This window comes from Lotus japonicus, chromosome 1 (genome assembly GCF_012489685.1).
Source record: "Lotus japonicus ecotype B-129 chromosome 1, LjGifu_v1.2".
Taxonomy (NCBI): Eukaryota; Viridiplantae; Streptophyta; class Magnoliopsida; order Fabales; family Fabaceae; genus Lotus; species Lotus japonicus.
Genome location: NC_080041.1, coordinates 87,439,270 through 87,456,527, shown reverse-complemented (window position 1 = coordinate 87,456,527; position 17,258 = coordinate 87,439,270). Strand labels below are relative to the sequence as shown.

The 17,258-nt window shown below is 33.3% G+C and overlaps 1 long non-coding RNA gene across 1 annotated transcript; it reads left to right on the top strand.

Moving 5' to 3' along the window:
• Positions 1 to 10,555: 10,555 nt before the first annotated feature.
• LOC130727448 (uncharacterized) lies at positions 10,556 to 11,403 on the top strand. Its single transcript, XR_009015285.1, has 2 exons — positions 10,556 to 10,953; positions 11,261 to 11,403. It is a non-coding gene; the product is annotated as an uncharacterized LOC130727448 (long non-coding RNA).
• The last annotated feature ends 5,855 nt before the right edge of the window (positions 11,404 to 17,258 follow it).

Below are 17,258 nucleotides of genomic sequence, written 5' to 3'. Positions count from 1 at the left end.
GTTCCCAAGTATCTTGATTATGTAATAATATTTGCTAAATGGAAATACAATAAAACATGACAAAGTTCATCTTTTAAGGTTGCCAAACAAAATAGGCTAAAATAAACATACATATTAAGTGTATACACCTACACATATAATAATGAAAGAGTAAGTACGATACAAAAATATGACCACCAAATTCTCCAATAGCTTGCTCATTAAAATCCAAAAGACTTCACTATATCCATAAACCTGCATCAATAAAACAAGAATCCAAACAAGTCAACATGCATGTGATAATACAATTACAACATTATCAAAGCACGAGCAAAGAGGGCTATGACATAAACAACGCTAAGCCATGAACCTCTAAAATCAACCGATAAAATTAAATTCAAGTCCTCACATCTTCTATTTTAGCTACCCTAGCAAAAGTAAGATTTTAACAATGAACCCAACACTTGGTTGTACCATTATTATTTTTACAAAACAGAACAAAGAGTACACAGCAGGTAGCAAAAGGTTCATGTCACCCAAAAATAAACACAAGAAATTGAACAACAATGAAATAACAACAAAGGAAACAAAAACAAAAGTTGGGCAGCAAAAAAGGCAAAGAGAACCAGCAGCAAATAGCACAGGACATCAACCATTCCAACATCCGAGAGGGAGAGAAAGACCAACAAAGGGCAGGGCAGTACAGTAGCCACATTAGCAGTAGGAAACAACAGTAGCAAAGGTGATGAAAATGTACAAAAAGCAACAAGAAAAATGAACCGAAACTTCATAAATATTTGACCAAAAAAAACTTAAACGATATCATGTTGTTGGTATTGTGATCATGCTGATTTGGGTGATGAAAATGTACAAAAAGCAACAACAAAACGATTGGCCCATTGTATACATAAGCCCATGATTAATGGCTCATGACTGTAATTTAAAGGAACCGGCAAGCAAATATTTATAGGGGTACATGGTTATATGAACTGTAGGGAATATGTGGTGCTACATAACCTAAAAGAATTTTTCATATGCGGTGTTTTTTACAGTATTGATTTTGGGTCATTTCTATCTTATTCATATCCAATTAAAAAAAAAACAAAACAAACCAATCAGAAACACGAAAATTATAAAAAGACCAAAATGAAAGGCAACAAGAAATTAAACACATACCAACAATATGTTCAGCTATCACCCCCCTCTATTCATAATAAAATTTTGAAACAAATATGAAGACCACTCCTCCCTTATTTCATCCACTTGATCTTCACTAAAAGAAGCACTGCATCCAGCCTTATAATCACCCTGAAGTTAAAAGTGAAGAATAATATTACACTTGAACTAAATAAGGAGATAAATTCAATGAATACAATATATTTTAGAACAAGAATTACAACCTCTTGTAGGGTCTGTGAGTCTCCAGCAATGATTATATCCCTCATGTATTTCAATACATAGTAGCCGCAATCTGTCAAATTCTTTTGTTTAGGACACTGCAAAAGCAAATAAAGTGTTAACTTCATGGTTGTTTTACCTATATTGGTCTGAAATTTGTAAATTACCTTCATCTTCCTCCATTTGATATATTTAACTTTCTTTTTGGGCACATCATTTGAATTAGCATGGTAGATCATTAGTCCCCTAAAAAATTTAAGAAAATTGATATAAATACATATGTTGAATTATGAGTTACACAGTTGTTTATGATAGATAAATGCATATCCTTACGCATCAAATATATTCTTCATATGTACGTCATCAGTTGGTTCACCATCGAAAGAGTCAAAATATTCTATAGCAAATTCTGAGGTGTAGATGACGAGTAACACCCAGTGATCACTGCAATACATGTAAGTTAAGCAATATGAAATGGCGGGCAATGCCTTTGGAGACCTTGAATTAAAAATCAAGTTTGGAAAAATAGACTCACCCCATGTTGTATGGTGCAAAAGTTACTCTATTTGGCTGTTCATTTTGTTTAAGTGCATCAGCTATATATTGAGATACTCTAGATTCATAGGCACTTAAGTTATGAGGAGATAAAAAGAAGAACCTCTCGGTCAATTGGTTTTGTACCAATACTTCAAAGTACAAGAACCTTCAAAAAAAAAGAAAAAGAATTAGCAATACTTTCAATATTAACATGAAAAACTAAGCATCAATGTATTGAATTGAATCATTAAGATCATTCTAATGTCAGATGGGGGGAAGCTTGTAAAAAGCAGAACGTGACAACTATTGTATTAGGTTACATGTACACATCATGCTTGCCACTGCAAAAAGGATAAAGTTCTAAATGGAGCCAAAACATAAACAGAGAGAAAGTCAATAATGGTCTAACTACAAACGCAAAGGTCGACGACAAAATGATTAATTACCAAAAAAGAATTCTTTGGCAATTTGGCCAAAACAATACTAAAAGAAAAGTCTTACTAAATACTCCCTCCGTTCCTTAATATAAGTCACATTTTTTGAAAAAAATGTGTTCCTAAATATAAGTCACTTTCTAATATCTAGGAAGCATTAAATAATTTTTTCCAAATTCACCCTCATATTTAATATGAAAGAGATTATGAACTTTTTGAATATTAACTTGGAGAGAGAAAATCATAGGAAAGTAAATAAGGGTAGTCTAGGAAAGCTAATCATTTCCTTTACAAATTTATTGTTACTAACTACTTTTCTTAATCTAAGAGAATTAGTTATTTGTGACTTATAAATGGAAACAGAGGGAGTATAATAATAGATATCAGTTACTATGCACCTATGTTGTAAGAAAAATTTACAGTATGTACTGTGAATTTTGCAGCCATTTGCTCTTAGTGTAGCTAGTAACACCATTTGTCTAAAATATATATTCCCAGGCAAGATAGAGCAGTTACAACAGAAACAGTTCAAAAATTTCATTATTTCATGAAAGTTAATGACATAAAAACTAATGCAAAAAGTTTTAACACTTACACATTGCTCCAAAACTTGTAAAACATTATCATTGTCAATCAACCCTTTTCTGTTCTGGTGAGCAATCCTCCACAAAACATGTCGAGGTATGGATGTCATATCTGATTCCGCATCTTCAAGCTTTAAATAAAAAAATATCAACCAAAAAATCAAAAAAATTACTATCTATAACACGAGAGATTTAAGTTTGTTATGCACATGTATACATACCATCTGTTGCTCTAGTTCTGCATATCCTATACACCCCCTTCTGTATGGATAGAGGGGGTTCAAAGCTCTTTGTCTGTTTTGTTGACTTTCTATCTATTTCAACAAAGTATCAACAAAGTATAAGTATAAATGAATATTATATACAATGTCAACTATTTGAATTTAGACATAGTTATTTATGTTACCTGAAATTCCTCGCTATAATTGTGAGCCACAAATTGTTTCCAGTCTATCTCAGATATTAAATCTAAATACTTCTTGGGAGGAAGGTCTCTAATTTTTCCTTTTCTATTCTTTATTTTTTTTCTCATCTTGGTTCTGAAGTTTCTTAACAAATGACCTGCCTCTTGCAATACATATGTTCTACGTTCCTCACTAATATCAAAAGCTTCCTGTACAATAAACCACTTGAGTTAGAGTTACAAAATGAATATATGCATAAAAAACACCAAATGCAAAGTACAAGAGTAAGAACATTACATATACATCATCCCATATGCCGTCCTTCATAATCTTTGGCACATTCCCCCAATGGTTAAATGTAATTGGAACAATGAGTCGAGTGATCATCCCAATATAATTCACAAAATCTTTTTTGTTGGGTTTAATGGGTTGACCTCTATCGTTCCACCCAACCTAAACAAAGTGATAAGATTAACATACATTGAAACAAAAAGAATATAATCAAAGTGTTAGAGAAAGAAATTACCGATAATCTTATTCCTCTTTTTCTTGATTTGCGAATCTTTTTCAAAACAGTGATTCCACGCCTAGGTTCCTTATCTGAATCACCAGAGGATGAATCATCATCATTAGGAGATGCCATTCACCTGAAAAAATAGACAAGTCAACTGTAAGTACCCTAATAAGGATATATGGACATTATAAAATTCTAAAGCTAACTATATTTACCATAAATACAGAAACTTATGTAGACCAAAAAAAAAATCTTACACATTCATTGCATTCTTTTCCTTTTTTTCCTCAATTTAAGACTTGTTTGCCTCTCTTTGTCAATAAATGATTGATCTATCCAAATTCCCTCTACATGGTCATCTCTCATATATAAATCATCATCTTCTATTAGATCATCATCTAGTGAATGTGATATCCCTTTGAATGGGTCATCCTCTTTATCAACAGATTTCTGCTGGTTTTCATCATAATCTTTGTTGTCATTTATTTTATTTGACAATTGCACGATGGACCACTTCTTATCAGCAGGATCAGTGACAAAGAAGACTTGTTCAGCTTGTGATGCTAAGATAAAAGGGTCATTTTTGTACCCCACCCTATTCAAATCCACTTGTGTGAACCCTAAGTCATCGATTCGAACACTGTTATTGTTGTCAACCCACCTACATCCGAACACAGGCACTTGAAAAATCGTGTAATCCAACTCCCATATGAGTTCAATCACCCCGAAGTAAGACATACTCTCATGTACTGGATTTTTGTCTTTAGCACTTGAGATATGCATAGACTGAGCTATAAGTGTAACACCGCTATTTTGCATTGTAGTTCGATCATCTTGCTCTTTGGTATAAAAGGTGTATCCATTAATCAGATAACCCGTGTAAGAAAAAACATGAATACTCGGATAATATTATTATGTTGTAAGTTAAAATAGAAAATCACAATAAAAGAAAAATCAAAATTGAATATCCTTATGTTAAGTTAGACTACTATCTACTAATTAACATATACCTAAGACAACTTATCAGAGTTGGCCTATCTCTGATTTACATATGAGGAATGTTGTAGCCTTTGCTTAGCAATTTGAAGGGACCAAGGATACCTAGTGATAATTCAATTATTGCCTTTTCATTCAAAATCTTTTGGTTCTTGAGTTAAAAATAGTTTGCAAAAGCCCAATTAAAGTCTGAAGGTTATTAGAACATGGATTAAATATAATAACTAAACTATGGATTAAATTTAAAACTACAATCGATAAATTTAGAATTGATAAAATACAAGTAATAAAGTCCAAACAAAGAAAATCACACGAAATAAAGACAAATAAATGTCATTACCTGTTTTGTTTCTCTCTATCACAATCACCTTTGTGCTAATGACCTCGCAATACCAATGTGGAGCTGCAAATCACCAGATACTATAAATTCAACTATTTTTATGAGATTAGAGAGCTTAAAGTAAAAGGTGTACTTTTCTACATACAATCACTTAGTGTCTGCAAGTTTGTCTTTGAATGTGATAGAAGAGAGTGAGCGCTTGGTTCTTTTTTAGCATGATATTGACTTATTGTTATATTACAAAAAATACTTAGAGGCTGTAGAAGCATACAACATATGTAGACAGCACGCATGAAATGAGTCAAGTAAATTGAACAAAATTTACATTCAAAATAGTCTCTACCTTATGGGTGGATCCATACACCAAAGTATATTCAACAAACAGGAGAAGGGTGGAACTTAAAATTTTGGCAGACCCCATGATATGCAACAGAGTCAGGGACATAAAGCTAGATATGGAAATTGTGACTCTTTTATGGACTTATGGTAGGGGACTATTTTATTGTATAGCCAAAGCATACTTAAATGTCATATATCAAATAACAAATCAGTGAAAAATGTAAATGTTGGAAGGTTACAAAATCTGAAAATCTTCAGCAAACTTCAAGCCTCATCATATATGAACAACAATTGTTAAACTATGGATGATGTTAAAATAAAATTTCAGTTCTAATTTTATATGAAATACAGAATCAATTCAAGCTTGAAGCAATCAATAATTTTCAAACTAAAACATTCATTTACTCAAGTGTGTTTAATTACATCAAACATGTTTAACGAACCGGCACACTTGGAAGACTTGAAAACGGAAATTATGAGATTCTTACTTATATGATTCATTACTCTATTTTTAGTAAGGGTTTCCAAAATGTAAAAATTTAAACACTAACTTGTATTTCTATCCTTTTATTCAAAATCTGAAATGAGTTACAAGGGAGATGAAAGGAATTACCCTATATTGAAATTTAAGATCACTAGTACTAGTAAATGGTTTTTTGCTACTGCTTTTATTTTACCTGATGTTAGTTATAGTTAGAATTCTTTGTTAGTATAAATTATGTTATTCATGGGTAGTTACTAGTTTTATTATTCTGTTAATCACTAGTTCAATAAACAGTGTGCATAAACACTGATCATTTTGTAATTCAGATAATAAGAATAATGAATCAGATTCTATCTGTTTTACATCTTTAAGCTCTTTTCTTCTTGTTCTATGTTGATATCAAGTTTCCCCATCTATACTTGACTAACACAAGGGTGGACATTAGCTTTGCTGTGAATCATCTTAGTAAATACCTGGACTGCCCAACACAACTACATTACTAGGCAGCACTTCATGTTATGAGATTTAACAAAGGTTCACCAGCAAAAGGCTTATTCTTTCAATCTTAATCCTGAATAACTCTCCAAGGGTTCAGTGTTTCAGAATAGGGGGCATGTCTTGACAGAAGAAGATCAGTTTGTGGCTATTGCTTTTATCTCATGAAAACTTGAGCTCATAGCTCTTGCAATTTTTATTTGCTCCTTATTGCAGTTCTAAACATTTGCCTCGTTTCATCCGAATAAATGAAACATTATCATTACCCTGATGTTGCCCATGCATGAAAGTTGTGTGTTTTGTCCTATGATAGGTGTTCAAACTATAACTTCTTCTATTATGTTACTGGTTTATTTGGATTGGGAAGTTGTATGTTTTGTATTCTTAGAAGTATTCTTGCCACAATTTAGTTGGGTTCGGAAGTGGCTCATTTACTAATAAGCCAATGGTTACAATTTAGATAAGCCATTTACTAGTTTTGGGTTCTGAAGTGGCTCAGTTACTAATAAATAACTAGTCACCATTGTTACATGATACAATACAAGCCAATGGTTACAATTTAGATAAGCCAATGGTTTTTTTTTTCTTTTGATCAACAAAGATAATATATATTGATGGAGAGTACTAGGTGTACTCCAAACCTATTTACAAATTTGTAAGAGACAGAGGATAAAACCAAACAGTTCTGTTTTGCAAATAAAAGACCTGCTACCCACTAATGCTCCACGCAAATTAAATAACCAGGACAAGGATCTATCAGAGCAACACTACAGACGCAAATATCAACATAAGAACTATTACTTTCAACATTGTTTTACTTCAAGGAATGGATTCAGCTCTCAAGTTCCACATCAGATAAAAGTCACCTCAGATTGCACACAGATAAGCCAATGATTACAAACTCACAAAACAGAACCCATTACATATTCATAAACTAAACTAGAGAAAACAAATGGCACCCTTCAATGTCCTATCTATTTGATTATCTAACATGCCCACAAATTCCATAACAGCAAGAAGCAACTATGTATTAAATCAAACAGTGGCAAAAGTAAGAATTAGGAGATTACCTAGATTTGGGTGCGATAGTGGATAGCAGCAGTAACGAACCACGCCAACAACAGCAATATGTGAACGACAACGGAACGACGATACAAGGCGGAGCACGGCAGAGACAGAAACACGCTTGCAACCACGGTGGTAAAGGGACGACAAACGACACAACAAGGACAACAACAAGGTGACGATTGACAGCAATAAGATGGAGTAGGGCAGAGATAAAGTGTGGGAAGAAGACGCAAAAACGCAGCAGATGAAGAACGATAGTGAAAACCGCGCACGATCTAAGTGTGGAGAGAGCTAGGGCGCGCGCACTTCAATTGTGGAGAAACCCCTATCTTTTTTTTTTTTAAATTACTCTAAGGTTGCATTTTTTATGGGAGCAGTTTGTTTTTACCCGATGCCAAAGCCCACTTTCCTTGATCTATCACGTAGCCCGCTACCTATTGCCTGTTTAAAGGTTGCGGTTGAATTTTAACCACTACCTTTGCCCCTTTTTTGCTGATTTAAAAAAAAAAACGTGATAAAGTAGCGGTTACTTCAAAACTGCTACCTTTAGGCCGCTACCTAATCCTTTTTGTGGTGTAGTGCTTGTTTAATTAAGTTTGATATTACGTGCGTCATTAGGCACTTGTCACCTCCTCTTTAAATACACGATCAGGTTGGTTTATACTATTAGTTGAAATGTTGAATCTGCACAATTTGTTTGCCTTCAAAAGGCAAGAAAAGTGATTCAATAAGGCTATAGCTACTATTCCATCTTCTTGGAGTATCTTTCATCAGTTTTGGCTCACATGTTGGATATCACCATTAACAGGTTTAATTTTGGGCTCCAAATTTTTATAACCATTTTGCTCAGGTGGTCCAATTGTCTTCCCATATGTTAATATCATAGCCATTAGCAATGGACAAAATGTTGAATGGTTTTGCACTTATGTGACAATTATGGAAGAGGTAGTCGGACATACCCAACACCCAACAATATGGTGGCATAAGAGAGGGGGGTTGTTAGGGTAACTGGTGATTTTTTGAGGGGTCAGAAAAAAAAGTGTGCCTCTATTTTCTATCATCTTCACTTTGAGTGAAGAAATGTATTTTTGTGGTCCAACATTGCAATTTTTTACTTCCCCTCCTCTAATTTCTTCATTGTCAAATGAACAAGATTACCGATTTATCCACCTATTTTCATGGGTGATTTAGACAACATTTTTCATCTTCATTCACTACTTTCTAGACTCAACAAATAATTAACGTAACATACAAGTGGTGAGAAACATAAATATTAATTGGGAAGATAATTTAATTAACTTTAAAGTTCAACTATTTATTTATTTATTTTGAGGTACGACTCACTTTAACAAAAAAAAAAAAACAACGCTCACATTAATTAGTTAAAACTTATGAGAGTTCTACCGTGTTATTGATGTACCTGACCATGAGATGGAATTGCTTTTGCTAAGGATTCTCTTGGAGTGTTTTAGTTTTGTTGCTTTGTTTAGTTTTCTGATGTATCGAAAAAGAAGTGTCACCCATATTTTTATTGATCTCCACATAAAAAATTTAACCAATCAATAAAAGAGTGTTAAAATAATTATTACTAGCATTTTCTTACCTAATTTGAGATTCTCTTAACTCATCATTTTATTAGAGGGTGAAAATTATTTATTATGATAATATTTTTTTTCTTCTCATTTTATATATATATATATATATATATAAATTTTTCACTAAATAACCAAAAATTTCATTTACTTTCTATTATTGTGTGTTTCTGCTTTTCACGCATTTAATAATTACATAAGAGAATTGTGAATATTGACAATAATTTGACAAATAAAAAAGAGTGGTATTGAAATTGAGAAGGGAAATGTTTTAGGGACACCAAATCCACCTATACTTAGTGCCTGTTTGGGTGGGCGTTGGAGGCCCCAAACACACGTTGCCAACGCTGAAAACAGGACGCTCCAAGTTATAGCTTCTCCCCCAACGCACGTTTCCACCGCTCCTCACCGCTGTTCCAAACAGGCTCTTAAATGAGAGAGATAAAGATATAATGTGATGTGATGTGATAAAAACAAAAGAAATATATATTTCGAAAAAAGAGAGAAAGATATGAAGTGAAAAAATGGGAAACAACCCAAAAAAAAAGTGAAAAAAATGGGTGAAAATAAAATCTCTGAGATTCTTGGTGTGAACATATCCAAGTACAATTGAAAAGGACTGAAAGCAGAAGTAATTGACCAATTGGAAACCGAAAGGGACAAAAGAGAAAAGGAGAAAAAAAGAATTCACAAGAATCGACCATAAAAAGTAAAAAATAAATAACACGTGCGCCGGGGCACTGGTTCGGACTTCAGTAGAATGCAGCATAATATAAAAAGTTTTTTTTTAAAATACCAACATTCCAACCAGATAAAACACATGCCCCGTTTGGAAAAACAGCTTAATTAAGCGCTTATGGTCATAAGCGCTTATTCATAAGCTATTTTTAAAAATTTGTTGAAATAAATTAAAAATAAGTTGTATATAAGCATAAGCTGTTTTTCATAAGCTGTCCCGAGTAGCTTATGAAAATAAGCTGAAAATGGCTTATGACCTGCCATAAACTGATTGCATAAGCTCTCCCAAACACTGGCATAAGAGCTTATGCTGTCAGATAAGCTCAAATAAGCTCTTCCAAACTGGGCCTTTAGCTTCTTAAACATTTAATCGTTCCACTCTTGAGCGGTGCGTTTGGAAAATGATTCTTATGAGAAGGTTTTCCACTTAAATGATTCAGAGTTTTGGGGATTTGTCTCATGACTACTATTAGAAATTAGGAGGCCTATACTCAACCACAAAAGCTAGCTCAAGAGTTGAGGTTTGCACTACCCTTATAAACAGGGGCGGACCCACGTTGAACTGAGGGGGTTCAACTGAACCCCCTGAAAAAAAAAATTTCCTACTTACCCCCCAAGAGTGATTTTTTTTTGAACCCCCTGAAGTTTGAAAATTGCACCCAGGTCCCAGTCAACACTCAGTCACTCATTCCTCACTCCTCTCTCTCTCTCTCTTCCTCACGCACTCACTCTCTCACGGTCTCAACTCTCACCTTCACTCACGAATCACGATCCAGAGTTCCAGACCACCACCGGCCACCAGCCCACCACCACGGTACCACCACTACACCAGGCCCCAGCCACCACCACGGCACCACTCATTGATTCACGGTTCGACTGTTTCAGTGTTCACTCTTTTCTCTCTCTCTCTCTCTCTCTCTCAACGCTGCAACCCACCAGGCGGCAGCCACAGCCCACCAACGCCACCAGTCCACCACCACCGCCCACCGGCGGCCGCCCAACGCACCACCACTCTCTCTCTCTGCTGCTGTTGAAGACTTGAAGCTTGAAGGTTAGTTAGAAATTGAAAACCCCAAATTGAAAAACCCCAAATTGAAAACTTAAACCCCCAAATTGAAAACCCCAAATTGAAAAACCCCAACACTTTTTATCAAATCATTGTGCTGCTGTTGAAGCAATCTGAAAGTTAGGAATTGAGTTTGAGTTTAGTTAGTTAGGAATTGTGTATATCATATATGAAGGGAATTGAGTTTAGTTTATTTAGCATAAGCTTGTTGTCCTGATGTAGGAATTGAGTTATAAGCTTGTTGTCTTGCTTTTCCTTTTGCTGAATTTAGTTTGTGTATATGAAATTGAAGTGAAATTAGACTGGGAAATAAGCTTGTTGTCTTGGTTTGAGATTGGAAATTTGGAATGTGAAGGGAAATGATTTCAGATTGCTCAAGTCTGTCATGAATGATTTGTATATAACTTCATGTATTAATCTAATTTAAGTCTACTCTATCTTGTGAAGAAAATACCCATTTTCCTTTTGCAAGTATGGAAAACAAACATGCCTTTACTTATTTAGTTTTTTCCTTTTCTCCCCTGAGGAACTCATAAGCAGTGTCTCTGGTATTGATTTTACCATAAAAATGGGGTAGCTTATACTAAATCTGGAATACCTACTTATAAATCTTTCTATTTTCCATGGTGCAACTTGATGTTATGTGGAATTTTGAAGATGTTATATTGATGGATGTTGCAAGACTGCAAATTTTCCTTTTACTGAATGATATTATTTATTACCATGTTTTAAGACTGTCAGTTGAGAATTGAGATGACTATCAACTCAGTTAAGGACTTAAGGCCATTAGTGCCTTTAGTGCTGTTGGCTAAGGCTGACAACTCATGGTCTGTCAAATCTGCATGAATGAATAATAATTATACTTTTATTAGTTTTATTGATTAAGTTTCAAGAAAAATCTGTACAATGATGAAAAGTTAACTTAATCCTCAAATTTCTAGCCTACATTTGAGAAGGAAGGATGAGTTTCATGTAATTTTACAGAAGCCACATGTTTTTAATGCTATTGATTGATTTCAAAAATAACATCACACTAGCACTCGACACAAGTGCTGATAAGGATATCATACCTGGTATTTTATGGATACAGCCATACCAAATGTCCAAATGAAGAGCTTTAGATCTGTGTTATCTGATGCCCCCAATAAGAAATTTTCTGATGTTTTGCTGTTAGATTTAGTTAATGGCTGTATTTGCTTCTTAACTTTCATGCTCACTACTATTTGTATTTGTATAAACATATTACAGTTGTTTTTAATTATATTTTTTATCGATGTGCTCATTTGAAAATTTTGAACCCCCTGACCCCGGGGTCCTGGATCCGCCACTGCTTATAAAGGCTATCTATGCTCTATCTCTAGCCAATGTGGGACTTCTAACACACCCCCTCACGTCCAGGACTGAACAACCTGGAACGTGGGATCAACAACAACGGGTGCCCCGAATATGGGAAGTCTCCACAACAAACAACAAATGGATCTAGGATAGACTCTGATACCATATTAGAAATTGGGTAGGTCTAACTCAACCCAAAAGCTAGCTCAAGAGTTGAGGTTTGCACTACCCTTATAAAGGCTATCTATGCTCTATCTCTAGCCAATGTGGGACTTCTAACAACTACTGAGCGAGTGTTAGTAATTTTTTTTGAAAAAAATAAAAAAATGGAAAAGGAAAAATTGCCATTGCTATCATTGTGAAAAGAATCTTCGAACAAGAGGTGTTGGATGACATGGAGATGGTCGATGAAGCCTACACGTGGCTGAATTCTATTGACTTTCATTCACTTGAGTGCTAAAACACATGAAAAGTAGAGTCACAGAAAACGACAACAACGACTCAGCATTTTAATTTTTTAAAAATAATAATATGAAAAACAAGGAGTAACTTCTGCTAACTGCTAAAGACACTTCAGTGGTGGTAAGGTGAATTTTCTCTCACTGCGTCGAGTTCAGACCTAGTTTTGTCCATGAATCCACGATTTTTTTTACTATTTTTTTTTACATTTAGAAAATTATGGAAGTAACTCTTGACAAAATTTTAAAATAAAAAAGAGAAAACTTTTAAAAATGTAACGGGGATGCATCCTGTAAAGCTTACCGCATCAAAACATCCGCTACACTATTGTGCTTTGAAGAAATATGCATGAAGTAAAAATTCATTTATTGTAAACAAATTTTATTTTTGGTACATCGAAAAGATAAATTGAATCAACCATGAATCAAACCCTGGACCTCCCCTACCCAACTCATATGTCTCTCAGCTCCTACCACTTGAATTCCCCAAACCTCTTCATGCATTCAATCTAATGAAATTAAAAATGGTGACTTTGTATTGTTGGCACATAGGACATTTTGGATCATATGTTTGTAAGACCGAGTTGTGGGTTTAACTTGCTTAATAAACTTATAGTGACCTATTGTCATTCTTAAATCACACACATTGTAATTCGTAACGAGTTTCACATTTTCCCTTCTCTCCCGTCCATACATCCCTTTAGATGCCCCGCCAAATGTCTCACATTTGATAACAACTATTTTAGCCCTTACACATTTACAAAATTGGGTAATTTGCTCTAGCTTGCACCCAAAACATGATATAGACCAAACCCGGTCATGCATTCAATCAAATTTCAAGGATTCATGGCGGTATGGGATCCGGAGACTTGAACTTATGTGAGAATATATAAAATAATGTAAAATTATAAAATGTTTGTGGGACAATTATTAATATAGATTATACATAAAATCTTAATAAAATGTAAGTCTTTAGTGGGGGCAATTGCCCCCAATGTCTCCGATAAGGATTTGTCTTCTGACATTAGTTGCGCATAACACAAGTTAAAAATGGTGCAATCAACAATGTTGACATGGAGTGCATGTATTTTGGAGCATATATCTGCTTACGTGATCGAGATGAGGGTCTAACTAGCTCTCAATCAACTAATAGTTTACCCATCACTAGCTCCAATTCAATCATCATAACTCTTTTTTATATTTTGTGATCACTTATGGTAATGTCTTTCACATTAATTGGTTCTGCTCTCTTTTTGGGACCTTCCTTGAGATGTTGTCAAATGGTTTACGTTTGCCTTACTACGTATAACAACGATGAATCAATTAGATTAACCAAAACTAGCTAACAACATAAAAATGTTTATTTCCAAGGACTATTCTTAATCATCGTTATCATTTTCTATGATTTTTCATAATTGAGATATATCAATGTTTAATTGATAAAACATAATTGAGATATATCAATGCTTAATCAATAAAAAAAGTTTATTCAAAGCTTACACTAATATTTTTGTATGATTAATTAAAACCAATAATTACCAAATATGATATTTTTTAAAGGAAATATGATTTTATTTTTGCTTGCATTCAATGTCATTTAAGAGTCTTCATCTCAGCTAGATTTGTCTTTTCATAATCTCACGTCATGATATGATATTTGGATAGCATTATAAACTAGTGATGACATAATTTGAACTTTTATACTACTTTCACCTTAAAGTAAGAATTCTTTTATTATTGTTTCAAAAAAATCCTTTATTATAAAATATAAATACATATAGTTTATAGTTCCTTCTCACAAGTCATGCATATGTATCATTAATTTTTTTATGATCAATATTGTAAGAGTAATTTTAAAAAATTATATAGTTTTGTTCATACTCATCTTAATTGAACGACTTTATTGTTTTGTTGCTACCAACGATGCTTATTATGTTAACGTGTTTTCAATTTTTCTCTATTGCAATGTGATAAAAAATTCAAAATGGGAAACGAAAAAGGTGAAAACAACAAATTTATTGATTTATTCAAACTTTTAATAACAACTATTTTTCTCCTGCACCTTTACACAATTTGGCAATCTGCTATAGTCAGCAACCAAAACATGACTCTAGAACAAATTTGGACGTCATACATCCAATCAAATTTCAAGGTTTTATGGTTTTAGTTATACACTACAATTTTACACTTAGTATTGTTGACATTGAGTGAACTTTGGAGAATCTTTTTGCGTGACTGGGTTGTGAGTCCAATTAACTCAAATAAAAAATTGTGACTCATTGTTAGTTTGGGTTCAATCATCATAGTTCTCTATATGATTTTGTAATCACTTATCACACCGTAGTTGTGACCTATTGTTGGTCATAATTCAATCATCGCAATTGTCTTTTATCATTTGGTGATCACTAACACGGTAAAGTTTTAAGTGATTGTGACATGTTAGTCATAATTCAATCATCGTAATTGTCTTTTGTCATTTGGTAATCACTAACACGGTAAAGTTTTTCACATTATTCCTAGACTTTCTATGATTTATTCTGTGAAATGATTCACATTTGCCTTACTACGTATAACAAGGACAAATCTCACCAATATATATGATTTTTTCATTAAATTAAAAAAAGCTAGTAACAAAACGAGATTTATTTTCAATGGTCATTTTTAATGATTGTTACTCCTATCATTTTTTTCACTTCTCATAATCACTTAATCTCATAGTTGGGGTTATTTCATGTTTCATTATAAAAAACTTTATTCCTTATGCAATTTGACAATCTCTTCTAGTCCGCAACTAAAACATGACTCTAGATCAAATTTGGTCATACATTCAATCAAATTTTTAGGTTTCACGATATTAGTGCCTCAGAAAAGTTAAAAATGGTGAACTTATCATTGCTAATATTAAGTGAACTTTAGAGCATCTCCTTGAGTGTCTGAGTTATGGGTCCAATTCAATCATCATAGCTCTTTTTTCATTTGTGATTGCTTACGCTCTAAAGTATTTCACTTTGTTTATGCTCTTTATGGTACCTATAACTTGCTTGAGATACTGTCAAACCGTTCATGTTTGCCTTGCTACGCAGAACAAAGGACAAAACTCATTGATGCATATGTTCATTCTACTAATTTATAAAAAGGTATTTAGATAAAGAGATTTTTCAAGGGGCTATTTATTTTAAACAAGGGGCTACTTTTAATCATCGTTATCATTTTCTATATTTTTTTTAGATTAGATTTATCAGTGTTTAATTAAAAAGTTTATTCAAAGCTTAAATTAATATTTTCATATTGTTTATTAAAACCATTAATTACCAAAAAAAAAATTAAATAAACCATACAAACAGTTTTATTTTTATTTTTTGCATCCAATGTGAATTAATTGACCGTCTTCATCCTAACTGGATTTGTCTTTTAATAGTCTCACGTCATGATATGATTTTGGTATAGTAATAAAAATTAATGATGATAACATTTGAAATTTTATATACTACTTTCATTTGAAACTTGAAAGCACAAATTCTTTTTGGAAAATATTTAACAGCTCCTTCTCATAAACACGATACATATGCATAATTACCTTTTTATAGTAGATTTTCTATAAAGGAGTAATGTTTTAATATTTATATTTTTTCCTTTCAAAACCCATAATATACTATCGGAGTTGGCACTAATAAGGAGAGCAGAAAGCTTACCTCTAGAAAGAGTTCGAACTCAAAATAAAAAAGTAGCAACGCTGACATCCTCTCAACTTTTATTTTCCTTAACTTTTATCTTTGCTATTTTCAGTAAGCTAATGATGTCATATATTATTTTCTACATATTTTAATTTTGAAAAATTATTTGGTCTCACAAATATTTTGAATTTCGAAATATTATGTCTCATCAATATTATTGAATTTAAAAATCATGACACAAATTGATACAATTACAAAACAATTGATCTTATTCTTTATTATTATAGAAACTTAATAAATTTGGTCATTATAATTATTAGTTTTCCTAACATCATTCAATCTTTTTTATAAATAAAGAAAAAAATTAATTTAATTTCTTTAACAATTATTGTATATTAATGTGTTAAATAAAGATGTCAACACTCATCACTTCCGCTGCAATTTGGCCTCCTCTGAAGCTTGCACTCGTTGTTCTGGTCCTCGTGAAGATGGGCTTCATGGTTTGCGTGACTGCCCTCACTCAAAGGAGCTTTGGGGGAAGCTTGGCGCTTGGGCTTGGAGAGATTTTCGGAATTTGGAATTCGCTTCTTCGATCCAATCCCAGGCTCGTGGCAGCCATGCTACTCGTTTTCTGGTTGGTTTGTGGAACGTTTGGAAATGGCGGTGTAACATGATATTGGATCATCACCCTTGGTCGTTGGATTGTGCTTGGCGGAGGTTATGCCATGAGCCTGATGATGTAACTCGCATTTTGGAACCTGATCTGATTCACAGTGATAATCACCTTCTTATTGATAGGTGGCAACCTCCTTCTCCAGAGTTC